Here is a 13,961-nt window from a genome sequence, read left to right on the forward strand (position 1 = left end):
TAGCACCAAGTTCAGATTCAGGCAGTTGGGCCTTATGGGGAGATAGCACCCGAGTTTCAAAATGTCTTTGCACCAAAATAAGCTTCTCATTTAATTTCGATTTTTCCAAAACTTTTTGAAGTGCCTTTGCTTTAACTTTTCTCATTGTGTCCTAAAAATGCAGCTGGGCAGCTCACTGAAGTTTCCTTAAATGGCCGAGGATTACAAGACATATTATTTATTATTCAATAATTTAATGAGAACCTTCTGTGGATCAGGCAGGTACTAGAATCAGCAGGTATGACTAGTGTAGTAAATCCAACACTGATTCACACATCTTCCGGGTGTAGACATGTCCTCCAGGTGTTCAGCATGAGCAGGGCTTTGAGAATTCGTTGGGTGGGAGGCAGGAAGGGAGAGGAAAGAAAACAGCCAGGTCAGAATAGATAAGAAAAAACAAAAACAAAAAACCTTTTCTAAAAAGGTTTTGGCTTTTAAGCTGATTTTGTGGAAAAGCAGGTAGAGAGGATGGCACTGGCCAAGGATGGCCAAGGAAAGAAACATGAATGTTTGGGCCAGGCAAATTCTGGCTAATTCTCTCCGTGCAAGTGTCAGGATCCCATATGGGCACCAGTTCTTGTTCTAGCTGTTGCAGTTGGTAACTTCATTGGCTATGCCACAACACTGACTCTCAGAGTTAACTTTTCAAAATTCTTGTTTCTATCTCATTGATTCCCTAGATTGATCTCAAGGTTAACATGTCAGGGCCTTGAATCCAATCATTTCCATTTCTCCTCTATTGGGATTCTGTGGTAGTCATCAAGGCCCAACACAGCATCCTGCACTTGTCCTGTCATCAAGGACAAGGAAAGTGATCTACCATGGCTCAACACACACAACTCCTTCTTCTGCCGTGGACAGGTTCCCCAATCCCTGTAGAGGACAGCCATGTGCCTCTTCCCTGCTGGCTGGCCAGGACTCAAGGATGGATCCAGAGGCCAACTGGGACTTGCACTGGGACATTTATTATCTCCTGAATGCAGTCCAAACTAAGGAACATGGAAAATATTAATTTACTGTTGTCATTGCTGAACTGAAGAGGGGTTTCAGTGATGGGCTGAAAATGCCATGTGTGAGGGTGATTAAGTTTATTGAGAAATATTTGGGCTTTCTCTGCAGTCAGGGTCTCGGTAGGCTTGCACATCCCTATCCTATTAACTGAGGTATGGCCATCTGACCTGCTTTAAATGAGGAAATGTAAGGGTTGACCTGTGGTAAACAATTTAAGAGTGAGTGCATGCCTTACCATGTTCATATTTTAAGATTGTGCCTATTCTGCTGTTTTGGTTGACCAAGTGGCTTCCAGCTAACCCTTGCTGGGTACACAGCAAGAGCAGGATATATACCTTTGTTATTTAGGCTGCTGAAATCTGGGGGTTGTTTGTTACTGAAGCATAACTAACTCCTCCTTACTCACAATAATAGGCCAAGCATCAGCTCTGGTATGAAAAAGCAGACCAATCAGGCTAGAGATAAAGGAGAAAGGGGCAGACATCTGGAGATAAACAAAAGCAGCACTCAGAGAAACAAAAAAGGAGTATGTGACCAAATTGCAACTCCACGGATCCCCAGGATAACACCCTTCATTTCCTCAAGTTATGTGAGTGAGTCTGCATGCCTTGAAAAGAAGGAGACTGACAGCTGATATAGTGGCATAGGGGGGTTAAGCTGCTGATTGCAATATTGGCATCCCATGAGCACTGGTTCAAGTCTCAGTGGCTCCCTTCCAACCGAACTGCCTGCTAATATACCTGGGGAAGCAGCAGAAGGCTCAAACACTTAGGCCCTTGCCACCTACGTGGGACACCTGTATGGAGTTCCAGGTTGCTGGCTTCAGTCTGGTCCAGACTCCATCATTATGGCCACTTGGGGAGTGAACCAGCACATGGATCTCTTTCTAGTCTCTCCATCTCTCTGTAACTCCGACTTTCAAACAAATAAGTACAATTTTTTTTTTTTTTGGCAAGAAATTGACCCAGTTATGATGGTGTAGGAACCTGCACAATATTTTCACCTCAGAGCTTTTGTGTAAACCCAAGACACAGGTCGGGAATTTCCAGATTCATCTGGTGCTTGGAGTTATTTACTCCTCATAAGTGCTTATTGAATGGTTTTTTTAAAATTGACTGTTAGTTACACTAGAGTAGGTAGAAGTAGTGTAGTGTAGGGCAGGCAGGGTGACAAAACTAGGTAAAAAGATCTTGTTTACCTTCAAAATATGGACACTTTTGTTTTCTGAAGGATGAGTACAAATTGTGATATGGCAGGGCCAAAGCCTCACAAATATTTACTGAACATCTTTTGTGTACGTGGCATTTAACATGATGTAATTAACGTCTATGCATGATGCATGTAAAACTCTCTTTGGAAAACAGAAAAAGAGTGACAGAGAGAGAGAGAGAGCGAGAGGAGAGAGGGGGAGAGAGAGAGACAGAGAGAGACAGACAGACAGAGAGAGAACACTTCATCTATTTTCCATCAACTGGTTTACTTTCCAAATGGTTGGAAATAGTCAGGCCTGGGTCAGGCCAAAACCAGGAGCCAGGAAGTGCATCTTTTTCATCTCCCTCTGTGACAGGGGTAGAGGCCCAGGCACATCAGCAGGAAGTTGGATCCAAAGCCAGGACTTGAATCAGTGCTCATGGGTGGGATGCTTGTGCTATAAACTGAGGCTTAGCAGGCTGTGCCATAATGCTAGCCCTTTGGGGTGTCTTAATGCATATTTCTGAATGTATTACTATTGTCCCAAATAGCTGCCTTGGGGTTCCCAGAGCTGTGAGGTTTGCATAGCTGAGTTTCTTTTTCTTTTTAAAGGTTTATTTTATTTTTATCACAAAGTCACATATACAGAGAGGAGGAGAGAAAGATCTTCCATCTGATGATTCACTCCCCAAGTGACCACAATGACTGGAGCTGCGCCGATCTGGAGCCAGGATCCAGGAACTTCTTCCAGGTCTCCCACACGGGTGCAGGGTCCCAAGGCCCCGGGCCACCCTTGACTGCTTTCACGTGCCACAAGCAGGGAACTGGTTGGGAAGCAGGGTTGCCGGGATTAGAACTGGTGCCCACACGGGATCCTGGCACTTTCAAGGTGAGGATTTTAGCCACTAGGCCAACACGCCGGGCCCTAGCTGAGTTTCTTAGAGGAAGTGTTAATGGGTAATATACTGTCTCCTTAGCACATATACTTGTCTTACTGCATGTTCCAATACTTGTTTACAAGAGAGTCAACATTAGCAGATGCCACCCCTTTAATAGCAATACTCATCTGAGTGTATGCTTTGGGATTGTGTTTAAAAAAGACAAAACCCAAATCCTCATTCCCTGATAGTCACACCATGTTTAGCAGCAATAACTCAACCTGTGTACTGTGACTCCTCCAGAGCCAACAGCGGTGACTGAAGCAGTTAAGGGAAAGAAAAGAATCTGTAACTACACTGAAAGACAATTGTTTCTTCCACTGGGTTTGGGAATGCAGTGTATTATGCTCATGGTTCACTGTAGCGTGGAAAAAGATACAGCATGCTCTTTCATATGCCACTGAGTTCTGTTTCCCAAAGTTTCCATGGAAAAATATGCTCTGCTCCCAGGGGGCTTTGAGGCATTGAGAAATGCCCTTAGGCCCCCATGGATGAGACCCCCACTTCTTGAGGAAGACACAGCTTCTCTCGATCTTGCAAAGAGGCTCTTGAGTACTCTTGCTACCTGCAGAGTTTGCCTGCGCAAAATGGTCCTTTCAAGGCAAACAAAAACATAGGCATTTTCCTTCTGTCTTTTAATAGCTGTTATCTTTGGGTAGTCTGGTTGGTGGTGGATATTCGCTGTCTCAAGAACAGCAACATGCTCTCATATATGTAAAGCTGAACAAGCATGTTCATTACTTCCTTCTTGACATCTCTGGTGAAAACATTAGAATTAGGGTTCTCATTTCTGGTCTGTCTACTGGAAAACCAACAGTGGGGGTGGCATGTTTGGCACAGCCATCCTGATGCTGTCTGGAACACCAGCATCCCATAGCAAAGTGCCTAGGTTTTATTCCCAGCTCTGCTCTTGTTTCCAACATCTGCTAACATGTGTAACATGGAGGCAGTGTTAATGCCTCAAGTGGCTGGGTCTCTGTCACCCATGTCTGAAATCTGAATTGAATCCCTGACTCCTGGCCTCCACCTGACCCAGTCCTAATTGTTTTGGACATTTGCGGAATGAACCAGAGGATGGAAGATCTCTGGCTCTTTGCCCTGCAGATAAGTAATGCTTAAAAAAAAAAGCGGGCCCAGCGCGGTGGCCTAGCAGCTGAAAGTCCTTACCTTGAACACTCCAGGATCCCATATGGATGCCAGTTCTAATCCTGGCAGCTCCACTTCCCATCCAGCTCCCTGCTTGTGGCCTGGGAAAGCAGTCGAGGACGGCCCAAAGTCTTGGGACCCTACATCCGCATGGGAGACCAAGAAGAACTCCTGGCTTGTGGCTTTGGATCAGCACAGCACCAGCCGTTGCTGTCACTTGGGGAGTGAATCATTGCATGGAAGATCTTCCTCTCTGTCTCTCCTCCTCTCTGTGCATCTGACTTTGTAATAAAAAATAGATAAAGCTTTTAAAAAAGATAACAGAAAACCAAGAGCAGCCACTAATGCAAGACCATCAGCTGGAAGTGACAGTGTAGGGACAAATATGTTGATGCTGCCACTGTCAGCAAAAGGGGTTTTTTTTTTTAAGAGTTAAAAAAAATTTTTTTTTTTTGGAAGTCAGATATACAGAGAGGAAGATCTTCCATCTGACAATTCACTTCCCACGTAGTCATAAAGGATGGAGCTGAGCCAATCCGAAGCCAGGAGCCAGGAGCCTCTTCCAGGTCTCCCACATGGGTGCAGGAACCCAAGGGCTTTGGATCATCCTTGACTGCTTTCCCAGGCCACAAGCAGGGAGCTGAATGGGAACTGCGGCTGCCTGGATTAGAACTGGCATCCATATGGGATCCTGGTATGTTCAAGGTGAGGACTTCAGCCGCTAGGCTACCAAGGTGGGCCCAGCAATAGGTTTTTGTTATTCATTCATTGTCAAGCCTTTTTTTCCCCCTAAATATTCATTTATGATTTCTTATTTAGAAGCAATACATTATAAGGTAAAGATAAAGAGTGATACCAGCAGGGTCTATTCTACACACAGAGCATAGTTAAAATGTGATACTGACAAGGCAAGACTGCAGGGTGAGATCTTCTTCCACATCAGCCAGCTCAGTTCCACAGCCAAGCCACAAAACCCACCTTCCCCACCACTCCGAGTTCATGGGAGAATCTGGTGAGAAGATGTGGTTCAACCAATGGAACCTTTTTTTTCCAACCTCATGTTTATGGCCTAAGATAGGATAATAAGGATATCATAATGAGAATGGAAAGACAGATGCATTCACGTTATTCTTAGGAGCTTCCAGCTTCTAATTATTACAAATCTCTACCTGCAGGGGGTCAGCATGGTGGCTCAACAAGCTAATCCTCCATCTCAAGCACTGGCATCCCAATATGGGAACTGGTTCGTGTCTTGGTTATTCCATTTCTCATCCAGCCCTGCTTATGGCCTGGGAAAGCGCTGGAGGATGGCACAATTCATCCTTCAGACCCTGTACCCACGTGGGAGACCTGGAAGAGTTCCTGGCTCCTGGCTTTGGATTGACTCAATTCAGTTGTGGCCATCTGGGGAGTGAACCAGGAAGATCTTTTCCTCTCAGTCTCTCTCTATTTTTTTTCTCTGTAAATCTGCCTTTCAAATAAAAATAAATCCTAAAAAAGAAAAAAAAATCTGTACTTGCTCCCCTCAAGACCCTAGGTGGGAAAAGGAAGGTGCTGTTAATTAATCTAGGCAGTGTATTTCAAACAAAATGAAGACAGGAACCATAGTCAGGGCAGTACCTAGTGCAGAGTGCAAACCATAGCCAAATGTCTGCAGGTTTTATACTCCTGAGCCAGTCCCAGAGTGTTGGGATGATTTTAATCATTACTTACCAGCAAACCCCAAATTCTTTTCATATTGGACATCACCTGTTAATCTTTTACATTTTTATACTTGGTTCTCAAGTTTCTGCTGATGTCCTTAGCAGGAGCATATGTGGAAGTGAACTCTGCATTCTCCATCTTGCTTTGCAGAGTGTGAGAGCAATGCAGCAGTGTCCTTCGAGGGGGCAGCTTGGGGCCTCTTGCTCTGTCTCATGTGCAGCTGCCGCCCAGGAAGGCTTCTGGAGGCTGCTGTGCTAGGTAAACAAAAAGCTGGGGGTTTCTAACAACTTGTTTCTGTGCCTTTGCCAGACCCACTACCACCAACTAAGCTGCGAGTGGAGATGGTTTAGTGCAGAGTTGTATGGGCAGGACCGGGTTACAGAAAGTGAGTGGGCTTGCTTTTGTTGTCTAGAGATCCTTCCTTGGCCAACTGACAAAATCTTTTCCACCCCAACACTTCCTACTGGGACTCTGGGTTTGCCTGAAGAAATACCATTTTCTTGCGCCAGTGGAAGTTACTATTGCGCAGGAGAAAAGCTTCCTTTCCGTCTGGATAATGAGAATGGAGGGTGTCAGACTGTTCTCCGTGCTCCAGGACAAGGAAACACTTCACCCTCTTCCGGGGATCCTCTTCCTGAGGAGGGAGCTTGGTCTGGGCCAGCCGGCAAAGATTCAGAAGAGGTGGTATTTTTAGCATGGCCTTCTTCATGTCCCAGCACCTGCCCTGATCTGTAACCCAAGGGGCTCCTTAAATGCCAGTGACATGACTGAGGACAAGGCAACCTGAGTCATGTCCTAAAATAACATCCAAGGGAGATGCATCTTGTGGAAGTCATTTTATCTCTCTTTCTTCTGTTTTTCTTATTTCTTCCACATGATGGGTTACAAGAATGACAGTAATACTGGAGTTGGACATCAGCCCACATAGTCCCTAGTACACTGTCAAGTGTGTAGTGCTGGGTTGCTCAGTTCCAGAGTGGAGCTTCCTTAGGATTTCTCTGGAATGCCAAGGAAGGCCTGTTAGGAAGTCAAGATGCTATTTTAAAAGGAAGTGAAGCAGAATGTAAACATTAAAGCAGGTTTTATTCCCTGGAAAATGGTCAGTTTACATTTAGTTGTGTGAAAAAAGGTAAGCAGTAAATTGTACAACTGGTGACACAATTTAGTTCAGAATAATGTATATCATCCTGAAAAAAGCTCTGGATGGTTGTTCATCATTCTGGTCACTGAATTAACTTCTGCTACATAGGTAGAAGGGGTTCTGGGGTCAGATATGGTCATCCAAGTGAGTGCAACCATGTTTAAAGAATACTTAACCATTTGTTTGAAAGGCATAGAAAGTGATAGAGGAAGAAAAATTGACAGAGATCTCTCAGTTGCAAATGCCTGTAGCAGCTGGGGCTGTGTAGGATGATGCTGAGAGCCATGAATGCAGTGTGGGTTTCCCACACAGATGTCAGGGACTCAAGTACTTGAGCCATCACTTGCTGCCTCCCAAGGTGTGCATTCATTAGCAGCAAACCGGAATGAGAGCAGCACCAGGACCTGAACCCAGGTACTCAGTTACGTGATGTGGGCTTATGTGCCAAATGTCTGGTCCAACGCTTAATTTATAAGTAGAATATATTTATGAATCATATGGTTAAGCTATCAAAAAATCTCTTATTTTTCATCTATCAGCATTTAAAAATACATTGTTAAGTATATTACAGAAAATTTTAGAGGGTTTATCATTGCTTGGAGTTTCTTGATATATTAAAAAAATTCCACTTCTATGTGTATACTAATCATAGCCACATAAAATTTGAAACTTCATTTAACAATAAAGTGTTCAATTTCCTTTGGGGAACCTGATTGTTTTTAAGCCCCCATTATTTGCAGGCATAAAATTAAGTCCCAGACATTTAAAGGGGAGGTCCGCGGTATCTGGCCTCCTGTGAAGTCCTTTATTTCCAAGTCACTGCCTGTGATGAACTCAGATTTCAAGCTAACTTCTGGAGCAGTTGTTGGTGTTCTCTTATTGCCCAGTAAAATTAGTCTTATGGCTTCACCATCCCGCATTTGGACCAAAACAGCATGCCCCCAGCTTGATCATATTCCAAATTTGCCACACATGGTTCCTGACGCACTCCTTCAGGGCAGGAGAATTTGCCTCACTCGGCAAAGCCAAAAGAGCACACTACAGACTCCGAAAGCACGGAGACTCCAAAACACTCTTGGAGTGTTTTAAACAAAAACCAAAGTAAATTGTTGGCTGTAGTTTTTTTTTTTTTTTCTTTCTAAGTCTATTTATATTTTTCAAAGGCAGAATGACAGAAAGAAACAGAAAGAGAGAGATCATTCATCCCTTGGTTTACTACCCAAATGGCCACAAAGGGCTGGAACTAGGCCAGGCCAAAGCCAGGAGACCAAAACCCCATCTGAGTTTCCCATGAGGGTGGTAGGGACCTAAGCACCTGTGCCATCTTCCACTACTTTCCCAGGCACATTAATCACTAGTGGGGAGCTGAAAGAGAAGTGCAGCAGCCGGGACTTGAACCAGCATTCTGATAAGAGATACTGGTTTTACAGGCAGTCGGCTTAACCAACTGTGCCACAGTGTCAATCCCCAGTTATTTTAATGATGGAATTATGAGTATTTGGGCAAATATTTTCTACATTTTACAAAGTTTAAAAAGCATATTTTAGTTATATAATAATCACAAGCAAACGCAAAAATTTAAAAATTATTTTAACCATCTTTAACAATGTTTTATATGTAAATATGGGGGCAGTTTTGAAAGGGACAGAGTTTCTCACTCCAAATGTCCTGTTAGGTTGCATGTCATATTCTGCCTGTTTCCTATTTCATAAGCACAGGCTATTTGTGTGCTTATCTGATGTCTCGCCTGGGAATGACACTCCTGAGTACCATGTATTCTTAGTAGCCATTAAGACTTGCATTGAGTACTAACACAGAAGATCTGGCTGGGACAAGCCAGGGCTCAAACCACATTCAGACAGGCATTCACCTACCTTTCTTTTTTAATGTTAATTTGTCTGATGGTCAGACTGGGGGAGAGGGAGAGAGAGAAACAGAGATAGAGAGAGAAAGAGAGAGATGAGAGGGAGAGAAAGGATTGATCTTCTAGTTGTTCACTCTCCAAATGCTGCAATGGCCACAGTTGAGGCAAGCCAAAGTCAGGAACTGGATTCAATCCAGGTCTCCCATGTGGTGTCAGGGATACAAGTACTTGAGTTGCCATTGCTACTTCTTAGGGTCTGTGTTAGCAGAAGCTGCAATTAGGGGCTGGAGCTGGGAATCCAACTCAGGCACTTCCATTTGGGATTGGGGATGGGGCCGGAGGATGAGGTGGGAGTAGTTGGGGGAGGTGGGAGGGATAGCAAGGAGCATCCCAACCAGCACCATAAGTGCTAAGCCAGCCATCTGTCCCCAGACTTCACATTCCTAACCACTAAGTTATACTGTCCTTCTAAATGCCTGATGGGAATAGGGGACATTTTGTCCCTTCAAATGTCCTCAGCACATGTGAACCGAGTGAACAAGTATACATGAAGACAAGGAAGCCATGATGGCATGGCGTGCCAGGTTACTCACAACAAGGGAAATGCCAGCAGTCTGTATCTTCTCAGCCACAGGGAAGGAAAGGCAGAGATCACGTGAGCCTGCTTCCACCAGTGTTCCCATTTTGTCAGGCAGAAGTGTAAGGATGGTGAGCTCATGGCTGTGTGTGCCTCCGCTAGGTGTGTGGTCAGCAGGGCGGCTGTGACCAGGGGATCTGGTTGGGCTGGAGACTTCTCAGTTGTCAACTTCCTCCCAGGCATCAAGCAACAAGTGCTGGTGTTTCCTCCTTCCTAGGAGTCCAAGGCGGGGCCTTCTCCCATGGGAGCTTCTCTCCTTGGTGCTGGCTAGGCTGGGAGCTCCAAACACCTTGCTGTTGCTGGAGACCGACAGGAGTTCTGGGAAGTAGCAGTCCAGTCACTCAGCACACCTGACCAAATGTAAGTGAGGTCATCCATGAGCTCACCTGCCCAACCGGGCCAGTGCAGAGGTTAGCCCAAGACTAGAGGCTGAATTCTTGAGCCTTGTGAGTGACTCAGTAAGAGCTGGCCCTAAGACAGCCCCAGCCTCAGTTTCTGCTATAAACCAGAGATAAAAATACTGACCTCACTAAAGTGTTAGGATGAAATATGGGTGACCAAACTGTCCTTTCTGCCACTTCTCCTTGGTCATTTACATATGGGAAAGTGGCTAGTGAATTGATTCTCTCCTATGCACTTCTTGATTCAAAAAATCTCACATAGCTTGCTATCTGATGTGTGGAGTAACCATGGATGAATGAAACTGAATATTATTTATCTTATATTTATCTGTTTATTTAGATTTACTTACTTATTTGAAAGTCAGAGTTAAGAGTTAGAGAGCAAGGCAGAGCCAGAGAGATTGATTTTCTTTCTTTCTTTTTTTTTTTTTAAGAGATTGATCTTTCATCTGGTGATTCATTCCCCAATGGCTGCAATGGCCAGAGCTGAGCAAGGCCAAAGCCAGCAGCCAGGAACTTTATCTGGGTCTCCCACATGGGTGGCGGGCACCAAACCATTTGGGCCATTTTCTACTACCTTTTTTCAAGCTAATAGCAGGAAGCTGGATCAGAAACAACAGCTGGGACAAAAATCAGTTCCCAGATGGGATTCTGGTGGTGGCTTACCAGCTGTCCACAATGCTGGCCTCATATCTATTTTGTAAAAAAACATTTTTATTTGTTTGAGAGAATCTTTCCTCCACTGATTCACTCCCCAAATTCCTTTAACAACCAGAAGTCCTCAGCATAAGATCTGATCCCTTTGTTTTACTTTGAAACTTCAATGACTCATGTCATGCATCCAGAGATGTGCATCTGTCACACCCATATGGTTCACTGAGCTTTTTCTTTCCTTCTTTCCTTCCTTCCTTTCTTTTTCTTCTTTTCTTCTTTCTTTTGTCCTTCCTTCCTCCCTTCCTCTCTTCCTTTCTTCCTCTCTTTCTCTCTCTTTCTTTCTTTCAAGACAGATATACATAAAGAAGGAGTTACAGATAGAAAGTTTTTCTGCCCCTGGTTCATTCCCCAAGTGACTGCAATGGCCGAAGTTGAGCTGATCAGAAGTGAAGACCCAGGAATTAGGAGCATCTACTGGATCTCCCACGCGGGTGCATGGTTCCAAGCCTTTGGGCCATCCTCTACTGCTTTTCCAGGCCACTAGGGAGCTGGATGAGAAGTAGAGCAGTTGGGACACGAACCTGCACCCATATGGGATCCTGGTGCATGCAAGGCAAGGGCCCATTGTGTTGGGCCCTTACAGAGTTTTCAAAACACTCAGCCAGCACCAAGATTGGGAACCAGAACATTCCAGAAGCCCCTGTGTCATCACCTGTCATGTGCTATCTCTCCCAGTGACCTGTTCAGATTTTATCCCCATTTTCAGCTTCATATAAATCTGGTTCCTGATGTTGAACAGCTCAGTGGTGATTTGTTTCTTCTCTGAATCTACACTGTCATGAATTTGCTGCCTTTTTTTTGGTGATTAATTCAAGCATCAATGAATTTTAGTTCAGTAGCAGTCATGTGAAAATTCATTTATTAATGAACTAAAGACAAAAGAAGTTCAGTGTTTTTTTGTTTGTTTCTTTTTCCATACTGCCCCTTGAGTCCCTTCTCTCTTCAATGAGTCACAAGTTTCCCATATTCTTCCTCATGTATGGTTCTGATCCACATTCTGTCCACAAGAGTGGGTGTAGATCAAAGCAGCAGCTGGCCAGTGCAGTTGTGTCATAGTTCTATATTTTTGGCATGGAGACATTGCCCTGTATTGGTCCACTTTTAGTCATGTCAACTGTAAGCTGGAGGGTTTAGGGACCCAAAAAAGCTTCTTCCCCCAGGAAAGAAGGAAAGCAATGATGAGGAAGGAAGCAGAGGTGTGGCTCGGAGGTGTGCAGCGAGGCCATTGGTCCCAACTGGTTCCTTGTTTCTCTGCTAGTCTAGAATGTCCTCTCAATTACAGATCCTTGGGCAAAAATCTATGCTGACTTGTTGTTACCAGCTGCACCAAAATGGAGCTAAAGCAACTGGATGGAGTGCCATATGGAGGACTAGAGCCGATTTTCCCCAAATGCCTTCATGGGGTATTTCAGGCTCACACGTGCTGGCTGGTCATTCAGAACAGCGGCCCTTTCATCTGGCTCAGAGCATTGGCTGTAGTTTTATAGACACACATGCTGTGTTCCATCACAGCACAGACTTGGTCCCTGAAAGCCAATTTCCTGCATGCAGGGACCACCTGTTTATGATGATGATGATGACTGTTGCAGAGCATTGGAATTTCTGCCGGGATTCCAAGTCACTTCCATAGAGCAGTGTTTGCAACAGTATCCTGGCTCCTGAACAGCATTTGGTCAGAGGAAAAAAACCTAAGATTGGGTCTACAGCACAAGCTCTGCTCATGACTTACGTGGGGTCAGAGACGGCAGCAGGGCCCTGTGTACAATTTGCTTTACATTTAACCCTCACTGCATACTCAAGAGGGCGATACTATTTCTACTCTTATTTTTATGACAGTATACACTGAGGCAGAAGCACAGATAAAGCCCGGCATCAATTGTAACAAAGGGCTTTTTTCATTATTTCGTTTCATTTCATTTTCACAAAACTACAATTTGCAGGTGCTTCGGTTTCCCAATGTTGCATGGATTCTAGGTGTTATGGGTTGAACGATAGGCTCGGCATCTGAATCCTGCCCCCCCTCCCAAGATGCACTTGCCAATAAGAGGTAATGATTTGGGGGCCTGGCGGTGTGGCCTAGCGGCTAAAGTCCTCGCCCTGAACACACCGGGATCCCATATGGGCGCCGATTCTAATCCCAGAAGCTACACTTCCCATCCAGCTCTCTGCTTGTGGCCTGGGAAAGCAGTCGAGGACAGCCCAAAGCTTTGGGTCTCTGCACCCGTGTGGGAGACCTGGAGGAGGTTCCTGGCTCCTGGCTTCAGATCGGCGCGTCACCGGCCGTTGTGGTCACTCGGGGAGTGCATCATCAGACATTAGATCTTCCTCTCTGTCTCTCCTCCTGTATGTATATCTGACTTTCCAATAAACATAAATACATTAAAAAAAGAGGTAATGATCTGTATCAGTAATTATCGAGATGGAATTCTACACTATTCCAGAAAAAGATGACTTCATGTACACATGAAGAGAACTTGAAAAGGACTGGAAAAGAAAGAGTTTCTACTAAGACCTAGTTTTGTAGTCTTGTAGTAATCAGAAAGGCATAATTTGAGGGCTGGAGCTGTGGTGTAGTAGTTTAAGCCAATACTTGTGGTGCTGGCATCCCATTTGGATGTAAGTCCCAGCTGCTCCACTTCCAATTTAGTTCTCTGCTAATACACCTAAGAAATCAGTGGAAGATGGCCCAAGTTCTTGCGCCTCTGTAGTTACTTAGGAGACCCAGAAGAAGCTCTGGGCTGTTGTCTTTGGACCAGCCCAGCTCTGGCCATTGTGACTATTTGAGGAATGAACAAGCAGACGGAAAAACTCCCTCTTTGTGAATCTTCCCTATAAATAATAAATAAACCAATCTTTAAAAAAGCACAGTTCAAGAGAAGGGCAATCCAGGAGGTAGGATGGACACGGCGCAAGCCGTGGGTAGGGGGTTATGGGAAATCAGGAAGGTATCTTATGCCTTGAGGAGATTGATGGGCACAGTGGGAGATGCGGCTGGATGTGTCTCTCACACAGGTTTTGATAGTTGTCTTATAGCGCATGGGACGAGGGATGAACAGTGTGAGGTCTCATGGCAAAAGAATCCCACACTGTGACACCAGCTCCAGGCCCAACGGCTTCACTTCTGATCTGGCTCCCTGATAGTGCACCTGGAAAAGCAGTAGCAGGTGGCCCATGT

This window comes from Ochotona princeps, chromosome 6, assembly GCF_030435755.1.
Source record: "Ochotona princeps isolate mOchPri1 chromosome 6, mOchPri1.hap1, whole genome shotgun sequence".
NCBI lineage: Eukaryota > Metazoa > Chordata > Mammalia > Lagomorpha > Ochotonidae > Ochotona > Ochotona princeps.